We start from the raw sequence: 14,023 nt of genomic DNA on the forward strand, positions 1-14,023 counted from the left end.
CGGATGACTGAATTGCTTCCGGTGCTTGCATTGATATTCCACTCAGTCTTACTTACTCAGTCTTCTAAGTGCATGATGCCTTGTTGGGGAAGGTGAACCACTTTGTGAATGGAGTCACTGCATTGTAAGTGGCCAGTCGTCTCATCAAAAAGTTTATAGAGCCAGCGATTGGTCATATCCAGCCTCATCTAAAACGATTGCCAGTTTCCCTTGCAAACCATTGTTTCATTGTCCTCTTGACCGCATTTATAACGTTCCGCCTCTGACATTAAATGGTAAGAGTGAAGAGAAGTATTGTATATTACATAGCTCGCTTTGACCACTGGGATCATTTTGTGTCCACCTTTGACTACCGGCATGAATTATTTTAAAGGTGTCCGAATGTTGGTTAAGGTACAGTGGTATACTTGCTTCAATAATAACACCACCATTTTTGAATATTCCTTGCGCCGTGAGAAGTTTGTAAATTGCTTGTAACCGGTGTTCCGAGTTTCTGCCAGGTAAAATGTGATTTCGTGGTAGCGATTGATGAATCTTTTGGATCTCTTCCTGCATTATCTTGAATTTGTTCAGCCTCATCACCCAGCCTTTTAGTTGATTTATGATCAAGATTGATTTATGATTCTTGATATACTAGGAATTGTTCCTTGACTGCATCAGCCATATTCTCCAGGCTATCGGTGATTTGTTTCAAGCTTTTATTAACTTCGGTAGTTGTTTTCACCAAGTTATGTGTCGCTCTTATAACTGACGTCTGATTTCCAGCATATGCTTTCAACTCATTCTGGTTATCCAATAAATTGTTTATATTGATCATACCAATCGTGGTTACTGACCACCAGGACATACATACGACTTACGGTTTCTTGTAGTTTTCATAATGATCTTGTTATTTTCTTCTATTACTGCTCGATTTTGATAGTAGCCGCAATACATTGTTGCTCGAATTCCTGTAAATTGGAACATATTCGTTTTGACTTTTCAATTAAATGCCATTTGACGCCTTCTTTCTCTATTGTAGGTGCCACTCTGTTATCCAAATGAATCGCTTTGGTTGCCATGCAGACAAATAGACAAATGTAGCCTTTATGCGACTTCTGACCTCGGCCTTTTGAGCAACGTATCTGGAACAGTCCCGCGTAGTCAATGCCAGTGTCATGGAACGGATATTTTGCGGTAACTCGATAGTTGGGAAGGTTTCCCATAAGTTGCTTTGATACTTTTTTTTGTATCTTATGTGCGTTATGCAAATTCGCAAAAACTTCTTTAGGCGATTTCGCAATCCAAAAATCCAATATTCGCGCTCAATTACAATTCGCATTAATATGATCGCGCCATGAAGAGTGAGCATTATTTATTAAGAGCCACGCGATGTGGGATTTTTCTATGATGACCGGATACACCAAATGGCAAATTTGAATTTGCAAACGGCCTCCCACTCGTAAAAACTCCTTCCTGGTCCAAAAATGGGTTGAGTGGAAGTAGTTTGTTTTTTTGTCTCCAGTGGTCTCTTATTTTTTAACAAGGAGATTTCATGCGTGAAATCTGTTTGCTGTTGTAGGCGAATAATTGTTGTCCGCGCTTTTTTCAACTCGTCCACTGTTAAATGATCTGAGTTTGAAACGGAGTACATATGCGATGACATTTTCAAGCCGCTCAATACTGGAATACTTTGTGAGTAAACTTGACAGTCCATTATCCTTTTTCCACATTGTGGAGACAGTTGCCACTTCCATTTCCTTGTGACGCGGCCATTCCCTTCTTGGCCAAGCTAGCCATTTTGGGCCTTGCCACCAAATAGAGCACGATTCGAGTTGAGCATGTATTTGGCCGTTCATCCCCGAAATCGAGTGTACTTTTGTTAGAAGATTCGACAGCAAATGTGCGGCACATAATACCAGTTTGGGAATAGTTTTTATACTCTGTACATGAAATGTACAAGAGTATATTAGGTTTGCGGGAGCTGAAAAATGTAACAGGCAGAAGGAGGCGTGGCAGACCCCACAAAGTATATATATTATTGATCAGCGTGACAAGACGAGTCGATCTAGCCCTGTCTGTCTGTCTGTCCGTCTGTCCGTCCGTATGAACACCTGGATCTCAGAGACTATAAGAGATAGAGACACCAAATTTTGCACACAGATGCGTTATGTGTGTATTCTATACGAGTTTGTTTTATTTTTTTGATTTTCCCCCCACTTCCCCACTTGGGGGTTTACCCGATTTTCCATTTGTATAATCGCCTATATCTCGGAGACTATAAGACCTAGGCACACCAAATTTTAGTCCAAGATGCCTTGTATGAATACGCAGAAAATGTATATTTTGGAATTTCCCTCCCTCCCCCCTCTTCCCCGCAAATGCGATTTTCTCTAACTCCCGTAATTCTTGGAATTTCGAACTAAAATTTTGCAAATACCCCCAATTAGTAATTATGTGTCCGTATGCCAAGTTTCACTATGATAGACCGATTTACCAAGAAGTTATAGCCATAAATATATTTGCTGCTGCAGCGCTGCTCAAGCGCTGCCCGCGGCTGTTGTTGATGTTGCTGTTTGGTTGACTGCGAAAATGCTTACACAGACACGAATAGATGCGCATAGGCATATATACACTCACACAGACTATAAGAGATAGAGGCACCAAATTTTGCACACAGATGCGTTATGTGTGTATTCTATACGAGTTTGTTTTATTTTTTTGATTTTCCCCCCCACTTCCCCACTTGGGGGTTTACCCGATTTTCCATTTGTATAATCGCCTATATCTCGGAGACTATAAGACCTAGGCACACCAAATTTTAGTCCAAGATGCCTTGTATGAATACGCAGAAAATGTATATTTTGGAATTTCCCTCCCTCCCCCCTCTTCACCGCAAATGCGATTTTCTCTAACTCCCGTAATTCTTGGAATTTCGAACTAAAATTTTGCAAATACCCCCAATTAGTAATTATGTGTCCGTATGCCAAGTTTCACTATGATAGACCGATTTACCAAGAAGTTATAGCCATAAATATATTTGCTGCTGCAGCGCTGCTCAAGCGCTGCCCGCGGCTGTTGTTGATGTTGCTGTTTGGTTGACTGCGAAAATGCTTACACAGACACGAATAGATGCGCATAGGCATACATACACTCACACAGACGCAATTGCTATGTAAATGTGCAATTATACACCCTTTACGTGAGTTCGAATACCGAGAGAGGTAAAATCGATCAAATTTTTTTTTTTATTTTCTTAATTTTTTTATTTTCTATAATTATTGTAAACATATGTACAGAGTATTTCAAAGTCGGGACACCCGACTTTAGCTTTTTTACTTGTTTTGTACTCTGTACATGAAATGTACAGAAGTATATTAGGTTTGCGGGAGCTGAAAAATTTTACAGGCAGAAGGAGGCGTGGCAGACTCCACAAAGTATATATATACTTGATCAGCATGACGAGACGAGTCGATCTAGCCCTGTCTGTCTGTCTGTCCGTCTGTCCGTCTGTCCGTCCGTATGAACACCTGGATCTCAGAGACTATAAGAGATAGAGACACCAAATTTTGCACAAAGATGCGTTATGTGTGTATTCTATACGAGTTTGTTTTATTTTTTTGATTTTCCCCCCCACTTCTCCCCTATGGGGGTTTTCCCGATTTTCCATTCGTATAATCGCCTATATCTCGGAGACTATAAGACCTAGGAACACCAAATTTTAGTCCCAGATGCCTTATGTGAATACGCAGAAAATGTATATTTTGGAATTTCCCTCCCTCCCCCCTCTACCCCGCAAATCGTAACTCCCGTAATTCTTGGAATTTCGAACTAAAATTTTGGAAATACCCCAGTTGGTTATTATGTGTCCGTATGCCAAATTTCATTATGATAGACCGATTTAACAAGAAGTTATAGCCATAAATATATTTGCTGATGCAGCGCTGCTGCAGCGCTGCTCAAGCGCTGCCCGCGGCTGTTGTTGATGTTGCTGTTTGGTTGACTGCGAAAATGCTTACACAGACACGAATAGATGCGCATAGGCATACATACACTCACACAGACGCAATTGCTATGTAAATGTGCAATTATACACCCTTTACGTGAGTTCGAATACCGAGAGAGGTAAAATCGATCAAATTTTTTTTTTTATTTTCTTAATTTTTTTATTTTCTATAATTATTGTAAACATATGTACAGAGTATTTCAAAGTCGGGACACCCGACTTTAGCTTTTTTACTTGTTTTATACTCTGTACATGAAATGTACAGAAGTATATTAGGTTTGCGGGAGCTGAAAAATTTTACAGGCAGAAGGAGGCGTGGCAGACTCCACAAAGTATATATATACTTGATCAGCATGACGAGACGAGTCGATCTAGCCCTGTCTGTCTGTCCGTCCGTATGAACACCTGGATCTCAGAGACTATAAGAGCTAGAGACACCAAATTTTGCACAAAGATGCCTTATGTGTGTATTCTATACGAGTTTGTTTTATTTTTTTGATTTTCCCCCCACTTCCCCCCATGGGGGTTTTCCCGATTTTCCATTCGTATAATCGCCTATATCTCGGAGACTATAAGACCTATTAACCCAGATGCCTTATGTGAATACGCAGAAAATGTATGTTTTGGAATTTCCCTACCTCCCCCCTCTCCAATGCAAATCTCTAACTCCCGTAATTTTTGGAATTTCGAACTAAAATTTTGCAAATACCCCCAGTTAGTTATTATGTGTCCGTACGCCGAGTTTCACTATGATAGACCGATTTAACAAGAAGTTATAGTCATAAATATATTTTCTGCTGCAGCGCTGCCAGCGGCTGTTGTTGATGTTGCTGTTTGGTTGACTGCTAACATGTTTACACAGACACGAATAGATGCGCATAGGCATACTACACTCACACAGACGCAATTGCTTTGTAATTATACACCATTTACGTGAGTTCGAATACCGATAAAGGTAAAATCGATCAAATTTTTTTTTAAATTTTACCCAAAGGGTGAAAGGCTATACTAGTTTTGTGCGCATGTATGTAACACACAAAAGAAGGCGTGGCAGACTCCACAAAGCATATATATTATTGATCAGGATGACAAGACGAGTCGATATAGCCATGTCCCTCCGTCCGTCTGTCTGTATGAGCGCAACGATCTCAGGAAGTACAAGAGCTATAATAACCAAACTTTGTATCGAGGTTCCCCTAAGTCCTAGGCAGGTCAAGTTTATTTTTTTTATTCTGATACACCCCCCCCCCCCCCCCACTCCCCTGCGTGTCCGTGTGCCAAGTTCCATCATGATGAGTCAATTCTGAAGAAAGTTATAGCCATAAATAAAATCGCTGCTCATGCGCTGCCTGCAGCTCTGCTGACAGCGCTGCCCGCATCTGTGGTTGTTGTTGCTGATTTGGTTCAACTTTGTGCTGCATACATACACGCATATAAATACACATGGACACGTTATGTAAATGTAAAACTGTACATAAACATGTCTTCTATGCATGTATTATATAAATTTCCTTAATAAATATAATAAATTAATTAAATTTTTTTAAATAATTAATTATTATACTCTGTACATGAAATGTACAGAAGTATATTAGGTTTGCGGGAGCTGAAAAATGTAACAGGCAGAAGGAGGCGTGGCAGACCCCACAAAGTATATATATTCTTGATCAGCATGACGAGACGAGTCGATCTAGCCCTGTCTGTCTGTCTGTCCGTCTGTCCGTCTGTCCGTCTGTCCGTCTGTCAGTCTGTCCGTCTGTCCGTCCGTATGAACACCTGGATCTCAGAGACTATAAGAGATAGAGACACCAAATTTTGCACAAAGATGCGTTATGTGTGTATTCTATACGAGTTTGTTTTATTTTTTTGATTTTCCCCCCCATTTCCCCCCTATGGGGGTTTTCCCGATTTTCCATTCGTATAATCGCCTATATCTCGGAGACTATAAGACCTAGGAACACCAAATTTTAGTCCCAGATGCCTTATGTGAATACGCAGAAAATGTATATTTTGGAATTTCCCTCCCTCCCCCCTCTACCCCGCAAATCGTAACTCCCGTAATTCTTGGAATTTCGAACTAAAATTTTGGAAATACCCCCAGTTGGTTATTATGTGTCCGTATGCCAAGTTTCACTATGATAGACCGATTTACCAAGAAGTTATAGCCATAAATATATTTGCTGCTGCAGCGCTGCTCAAGCGCTGCCCGCGGCTGTTGTTGATGTTGCTGTTTGGTTGACTGCGAAAATGCTTACACAGACACGAATAGATGCGCATAGGCATACATACACTCACACAGACGCAATTGCTATGTAAATGTGCAATTATAAACCCTTTACGTGAGTTCGAATACCGAGAGAGGTAAAATCGATCAAATTTTTTTTTATTTTCTTAATTTTTTTTATTTTCTATAATTATTGTAAACATATGTACAGAGTATTTCAAAGTCGGGACACCCGACTTTAGCTTTTTTACTTGTTTTTTAATATATTTTGTTTCTAATTTTTCAAATTTTTTTGTGGAAAGTACAGGCTATTTTACTGTCGGGCTTGCTCGACTGTAGCGTTCTCTCTTACATACCCAGAATTTGTAAAAAATGTACCATAGCAAATTAAGTGCAATAATTAAGAAGGACTGCAATTGGCATGGCGATATGACGGCTTATGTTTCTTTAATTCTAAAAACGTATGGTACAACAGGTAAGATGAAACTTCTAGTTTTTATACCCTGTACATGCAGAAGGAAGCATCTCCGACCCCATAAAGTATATATATTCTGAATCAGCATGACGAGAGAAATCGATCTAGACACGTCCGTCCGTCTGTCCGTCCGTCTGGATGAACGCAAGGATCTCAGAAACTTTAAAAGCTAGAATAACCAAAGTTGGCATCCAGATTCTCCTAGGTCCGAGAAAGGACGAGTTTATTTTTTTTTTTTTTTCATTTCTCCCCGCTACAGATTTTCGTCAATAGCGTCCACATTTCAAATGCTACCTAAACCAAACTTTGCACACATAATTTATATATAATTATCTACTGTTGTTTTATTCAATTCTGTCAATTCTAAGAAAAGTTATTAGCGAAACAAATTCTCGCCAGTACAACCCCACCAAACTGCAGCAACAAGTTCGGTTGAAAAGAATGTAATCGAATTGAATTGAGTTGAGTAAGTGGAACATTGAAATTGAAATGAATTTGTATGAATATGAGTGCGTCTTATGTCTCATAGCATACGACATTCATTGAAATGAGTTAGAATAAATGAAACGTAAAACGGAATGAAACAATTGACATATCGGAAAACATTCGAATTATTCGAGTTACTCTAGTTACTCTACTCTAGTTATTGTAAAATCTGCTCCCTTTGGTACGACAATGGCCGAAATTGAGGAATATAAAGCCTTTGGATATGCCATCACCAGTGATATATGGACAGATAATTATTTAAAAGCGTCGTATTTGTCCTGTACAATTCACTATACAAAGGAGGGAGTTCTTCTGTTGCACAAAACAAGCTGCAAAATATTTTGCATTCCAGCCAGTACCGTGGCTTCGGAACGCATATTTTTAAATTTTTAAATGCTAGAAATTTAATAACAGAAAATTGTTGTCTAATCCTGACCAATCCTGACAAAATTAACCAGATAATGTTTTTAAATTCTAATATAAAACATGTAAAAAAGCTAAAGTCGCGTATCCCGATTTTGAAATACTCTGTACATATGTTTTACAATAATTATAGAAAATAAAAAAATTAAGAAAATTAAAAAAAACAAAATTTGATCGATTTTACCTTTCTCGGTATTCGAACTCACGTAAAGGGTATATAATTGCACATTTACATAGCAATTGCGTCTGTGTGAGTGTATGTATGCCTATGCGCATCTATTCATGTCTGTGTTAACATGTGTGCAGTCAACCAAAGCAATAGCATCAACAACAGCCGCAGGCAGCGCTTGAGCAGCAAATATATTTATGGCTATAACTTCTTGTTAAATCGGTCTATCATAGTGAAACTTGGCACACGGACACATAATAACCAACTGGGAGTATTTCCAAAATGTTCGAAATTCCAAGAATTACGGGAGTTAGAGAAAATCGCGATGTACTCTCCACAAAAAAGAAAAATTAAAACAAACAATTTTTTAAAAAATTTTAAAAAAAATTAATTAATTAATTAATTAATTAATTAATTAATTAATTAATTACATTAAATTAGAATACATGTTTATGTTCAGTTTTAACAGCATAAATTTACATCACGTACCTCTGCGTGTTTATATGCGTGTTTATATGCGTGTTTATATGCGTGTATGTATGCAGCACAAAGTTGAACCAAAGCAGCAACAACAACAACAGCTGCGGGCAGCGCTGCCGGCAGTGCCGCAGGCAGCGCATGAGCAGCGATTTTACTTATGGCTATAACTTTCTTCAGAATTGGCCTATCATGATGAAATTTGGCACACGGACACATTAGTACTAACTGGATGTACCTACCAAAATTGATTTAAAAATTCCTAGAATTACGGGAGCTATGAAAAAAAAACACGAATTGCGGGGGAGTGGGGGGGTGTATCAGAAAAATTAACAAACTGCCTAGGGCTTATAGGAACCTTGATACCAATTTTGGTTATCCTAGCTCTTGTACTTACTGAGATCCTTGCGCTCATACAGACAGACGGACATGGCTATATCGACTCGTCTTGTCATCCTGATCAAAAATATATATACTTTGTGGGGTCTGCCACGCCTCCTTCTGTGTGTTTCATACATGCGTACAAAACTAGTATAGCCTTTCACCCTTTGGGAACAGGCTATAAAAATGAAACAAACTCGTATAGCGCACACACAAGGCATCTTGTGCAAAATTAGGTGTTTCTAGCTCTTATAGTCTCTGAGACCTAGGTGATCATACGGACGGACGGACAGACAGACAGACAGGGCTAAATCGACTCGTCTTGTCATGGTGATCAAGAATATATATACTTTGTGGGGTCTGCCTCGCCTCCTTCTGCCTGTTACATTTTTCAGCTCATGCAAACCTAATATACTCTTGTACATTTCATGTACAGAGTATTATAAATCAGCAGTCCTCGCTGAGAGTTTGTAAATTTGCTACTTGGAAGTAAGCAGCGACCCTACGCAAGCTTTAATGAAAACAATATACAACGTTGACTTCCTTCTCAGCTCCAATGGAATTTAAAAGACAACAAAAGACAAACTCGATTTTGATGATGTTGTACCTAAATCCTCAAATTTATTATTTAATTTTTTAGAAATTTCACAATAGGTACTTGGTATGAGAATCGCAGAGGAAGGCGGCCGCTATATTTTTATACCCTGTACCCGTAGGGTAAAAAGGGTATATTAGGTTTGTGCAAAGTATGTAACATGCAGAAGGAAGCATCTCCGACCCCATAAAGTATATATATTCTTGATCAGCATGACAAGCCGAGTCGATATAGCCATGTCCGTCTGTCCGTCCTTCTGTATCAAGGATCTCAGAAAGTATAACAGATACACCTCCCCACTCCCCCGCAATTCATGTTTTTCATAACTCCTGGAATTTTGAATTTAAATTTGGCAAATACTTCCAGTTAGTGCTTATGTGTCCGTATGCCAAGTATCATCATGATAGGTCAATTCTGAAGAAAGTTATAGCCATAAATAAAATCGCTGCCCATGCGCTGCCTGCAGCTCTACCCGCAGCTGTTGTTGTTGTTGCTGCTTTGGTTCAAATTTGTGCTGCATACATACACGCATATAAAGACGCAGAGACACTATTCTGATGTAAATTTATTCTATTGGAATTGAGTATTGTGTTGAATATTTTATATTTAATTTCATAAATTAATTAAATGTTTTTAAATATTTTTTTATTTTCTTTTTTCCGGGTTGCTATTCGAATCATTTGATAACTAAGTCTACATTTTTCGTATTCTCACTCCATTCAATTCGTTTTTCTACGTTTCGACTGAGTGCGACTGAGTTGTACGTGTGTATACTCATTCATTCATTTCAGTTTGCCTTTGCATTCTAATTCACTCAACTCATTTTGAGCATTGTACATTTGAATGTGTTTTTTTTTTTGCCATTCATGCAGCTGTCTATTTTAAAGCATATGGCTATGGGAAATGAGTTGAATCTGCTAATTTACAAGAGACTTTGTAACAAACTGCCTTTGGCTACTGTCCATCATTTACGCGAATTTTTGTCCGCATAAATAAACTCGAAATATTATTTGTATATATTTTTTTCTAATCAATAATTACTCTACATATTATCCGCTCAAAAGTCCATAAAATTGAATTAAAATACATTTTGTCCCCTCGGCATATTGCCGCACCACACGTACATGCAAAAGTGCTTAATATAAAATTAAAAATCACCACATACATTCCCAACACCAACACACATACAACAATAACGCTACACATTTTAAATTTTTCATTTTTATGAAAAAAAAAACACGAATTGCGTGGGTGTGGGGGGGGGGGGGGGGTGTATCAGAAAAATTAACAAACTGCCTAGGCCTTATAGGAACCTTGATACCAATTTTGGTTATCCTAGCTCTTGTACTTACTGAGATCCTTGCGCTTATACAGACAGACGGACAGACAGACGGACATGGCTATATCGACTCGTCTTGTCATCCTGATCAAAAATATATATACTTTGTGGGGTCTGCCACGCCTCCTTCTGTGTGTTTCATACATGCGCACAAAACTAGTATAGCCTTTCACCCTTTGGGTACAGGCTATAAAAATGAAACAAACTCGTATAGCGCACCACATAAGGCATCTTGTGCAAAATTTGGTGTTTCTAGCTCTTATAGACGGACAGACGGACAGACAGACAGACAGACAGACAGGGCTAAATCGACTCGTCTTGTCATGGTGATCAAGAATATATATACTTTGTGGGGTCTGCCACGCCTCCTTCTGCCTGTTACATTTTTCAGCTCATGCAAACCTAATATACTCTTGTACATTTCATGTACAGAGTATTATAAATCAGCAGTCCTCGCTGAGAGTTTGTAAATTTGCTACTTGGAAGTAAGCAGCGACCCTACGCAAGCTTTAATGAAAACAATATACAACGTTGACTTCCTTCTCAGCTCCAATGGAATTTAAAAGACAACAAAAGACAAACTCGATTTTGGTGATGTTGTACCTAAATCCACAAATTTATTATTTAATTTTTTAGAAATTTCACAATAGGTACTTGGTATGAGAATCGCAGAGGAAGGCGGCCGCTATATTTTTATACCCTGTACCCGTAGGGTAAAAAGGGTATATTAGGTTTGTGCAAAGTATGTAACATGCAGAAGGAAGCATCTCCGACCCCATAAAGTATATATATTCTTGATCAGCATGACCAGCCGAGTCGATATAGCCATGTCCGTCTGTCCGTCCGTCTGTATTCTGAAGAAAGTTATAGCCATAAATAAAATCGCTGCCCATGCGCTGCCTGCAGCTCTACCCGCAGCTGTTGTTGTTGTTGCTGCTTTGGTTCAAATTTGTGCTGCATACATACACGCATATAAAGACGCAGAGACACTATTCTGATGTAAATTTATTCTATTGGAATTGAGTATTATGTTGAATATTTTATATTTAATTTCATAAATTAATTAAATGTTTTTAAATATTTTTTTATTTTCTTTTTTCCGGGTTGCTATTCGAATCATTTGATAACTAAGTCTACATTTTTCGTATTCTCACTCCATTCAATTCGTTTTTCTACGTTTCAACTGAGTGCGACTGAGTTGTACGTGTGTATACTCATTCATTCATTTCAGTTTGCCTTTGCATTCTAATTCACTCAACTCATTTTGAGCATTGTACATTCGAATGTGTTTTCTTTTTGCCATTCATGCAGCTGTCTATTTTAAAGCTTATGGCTATGGGAAATAAGTTGAATCTGCTAATTTACAAGAGATTTTGTAACAAACTGCCTTTGGCTACTGTCCATCATTTACGCGAATTTTTGTCCGCATAAATAAACTCGAAATATTATTTGTATATATTTTTTTCTAATCAATAATTACTCTACATATTATCCGCTCAAAAGTCCATAAAATTGAATTAAAATACATTTTGTCCCCTCGGCATATTGCCGCACCACACGTACAGCAAAAGTGCTTAATATAAAATTAAAAATCACCACATACATTCCCAATACCAACACACACACAACAATAACGCTACACATTTTAAATTTTTCATTTTTATGAAAAAAAAAACACGAATTGCGTGGGTGTGGGGGGGGGGGGGGGTGTATCAGAAAAATTAACAAACTGCCTAGGGCTTATAGGAACCTTGATACCAATTTTGGTTATCCTAGCTCTTGTACTTACTGAGATCCTTGCGCTTATACAGACAGACGGACAGACAGACGGACATGGCTATATCGACTCGTCTTGTCATCCTGATCAAAAATATATATACTTTGTGGGGTCTGCCACGCCTCCTTCTGTGTGTTTCATACATGCGCACAAAACTAGTATAGCCTTTCACCCTTTGGGTACAGGCTATAAAAATGAAACAAACTCGTATAGCGCACCACATAAGGCATCTTGTGCAAAATTTGGTGTTTCTAGCTCTTATAGTCTCTGAGACCTAGGTGATCATACGGACGGACGGACGGACAGACAGACAGACAGACAGACAGGGCTAAATCGACTCGTCTTGTCATGGTGATCAAGAATATATATACTTTGTGGGGTCTGCCACGCCTCCTTCTGCCTGTTACATTTTTCAGCTCATGCAAACCTAATATACTCTTGTACATTTCATGTACAGAGTATTATAAATCAGCAGTCCTCGCTGAGAGTTTGTAAATTTGCTACTTGGAAGTAAGCAGCGACCCTACGCAAGCTTTAATGAAAACAATATACAACGTTGACTTCCTTCTCAGCTCCAATGGAATTTAAAAGACAACAAAAGACAAACTCGATTTTGGTGATGTTGTACCTAAATCCACAAATTTATTATTTAATTTTTTAGAAATTTCACAATAGGTACTTGGTATGAGAATCGCAGAGGAAGGCGGCCGCTATATTTTTATACCCTGTACCCGTAGGGTAAAAAGGGTATATTAGGTTTGTGCAAAGTATGTAACATGCAGAAGGAAGCATCTCCGACCCCATAAAGTATATATATTCTTGATCAGCATGACCAGCCGAGTCGATATAGCCATGTCCGTCTGTCCGTCCGTCTGTATTCTGAAGAAAGTTATAGACATAAATAAAATCGCTGCCCATGCGCTGCCTGCAGCTCTACCCGCAGCTGTTGTTGTTGTTGCTGCTTTGGTTCAAATTTGTGCTGCATACATACACGCATATAAAGACGCAGAGACACTATTCTGATGTAAATTTATTCTATTGGAATTGAGTATTATGTTGAATATTTTATATTTAATTTCATAAATTAATTAAATGTTTTTAAATATTTTTTTATTTTCTTTTTTCCGGGTTGCTATTCGAATCATTTGATAACTAAGTCTACATTTTTCGTATTCTCACTCCATTCAATTCGTTTTTCTACGTTTCAACTGAGTGCGACTGAGTTGTACGTGTGTATACTCATTCATTCATTTCAGTTTGCCTTTGCATTCTAATTCACTCAACTCATTTTGAGCATTGTACATTCGAATGTGTTTTCTTTTTGCCATTCATGCAGCTGTCTATTTTAAAGCTTATGGCTATGGGAAATAAGTTGAATCTGCTAATTTACAAGAGATTTTGTAACAAACTGCCTTTGGCTACTGTCCATCATTTACGCGAATTTTTGTCCGCATAAATAAACTCGAAATATTATTTGTATATATTTTTTTCTAATCAATAATTACTCTACATATTATCCGCTCAAAAGTCCATAAAATTGAATTAAAATACATTTTGTCCCCTCGGCATATTGCCGCACCACACGTACAGCAAAAGTGCTTAATATAAAATTAAAAATCACCACATACATTCCCAATACCAACACACACACAACAATAACGCTACACATTTTAAATTTTTCATTTTTATGAA

The sequence above is a fragment of the Scaptodrosophila lebanonensis genome, unplaced genomic scaffold, assembly GCF_003285725.1.
Source record: "Scaptodrosophila lebanonensis strain 11010-0011.00,11010-0021.00 unplaced genomic scaffold, SlebRS2 tig00000250-arrow-arrow-pilon, whole genome shotgun sequence".
NCBI lineage: Eukaryota > Metazoa > Arthropoda > Insecta > Diptera > Drosophilidae > Scaptodrosophila > Scaptodrosophila lebanonensis.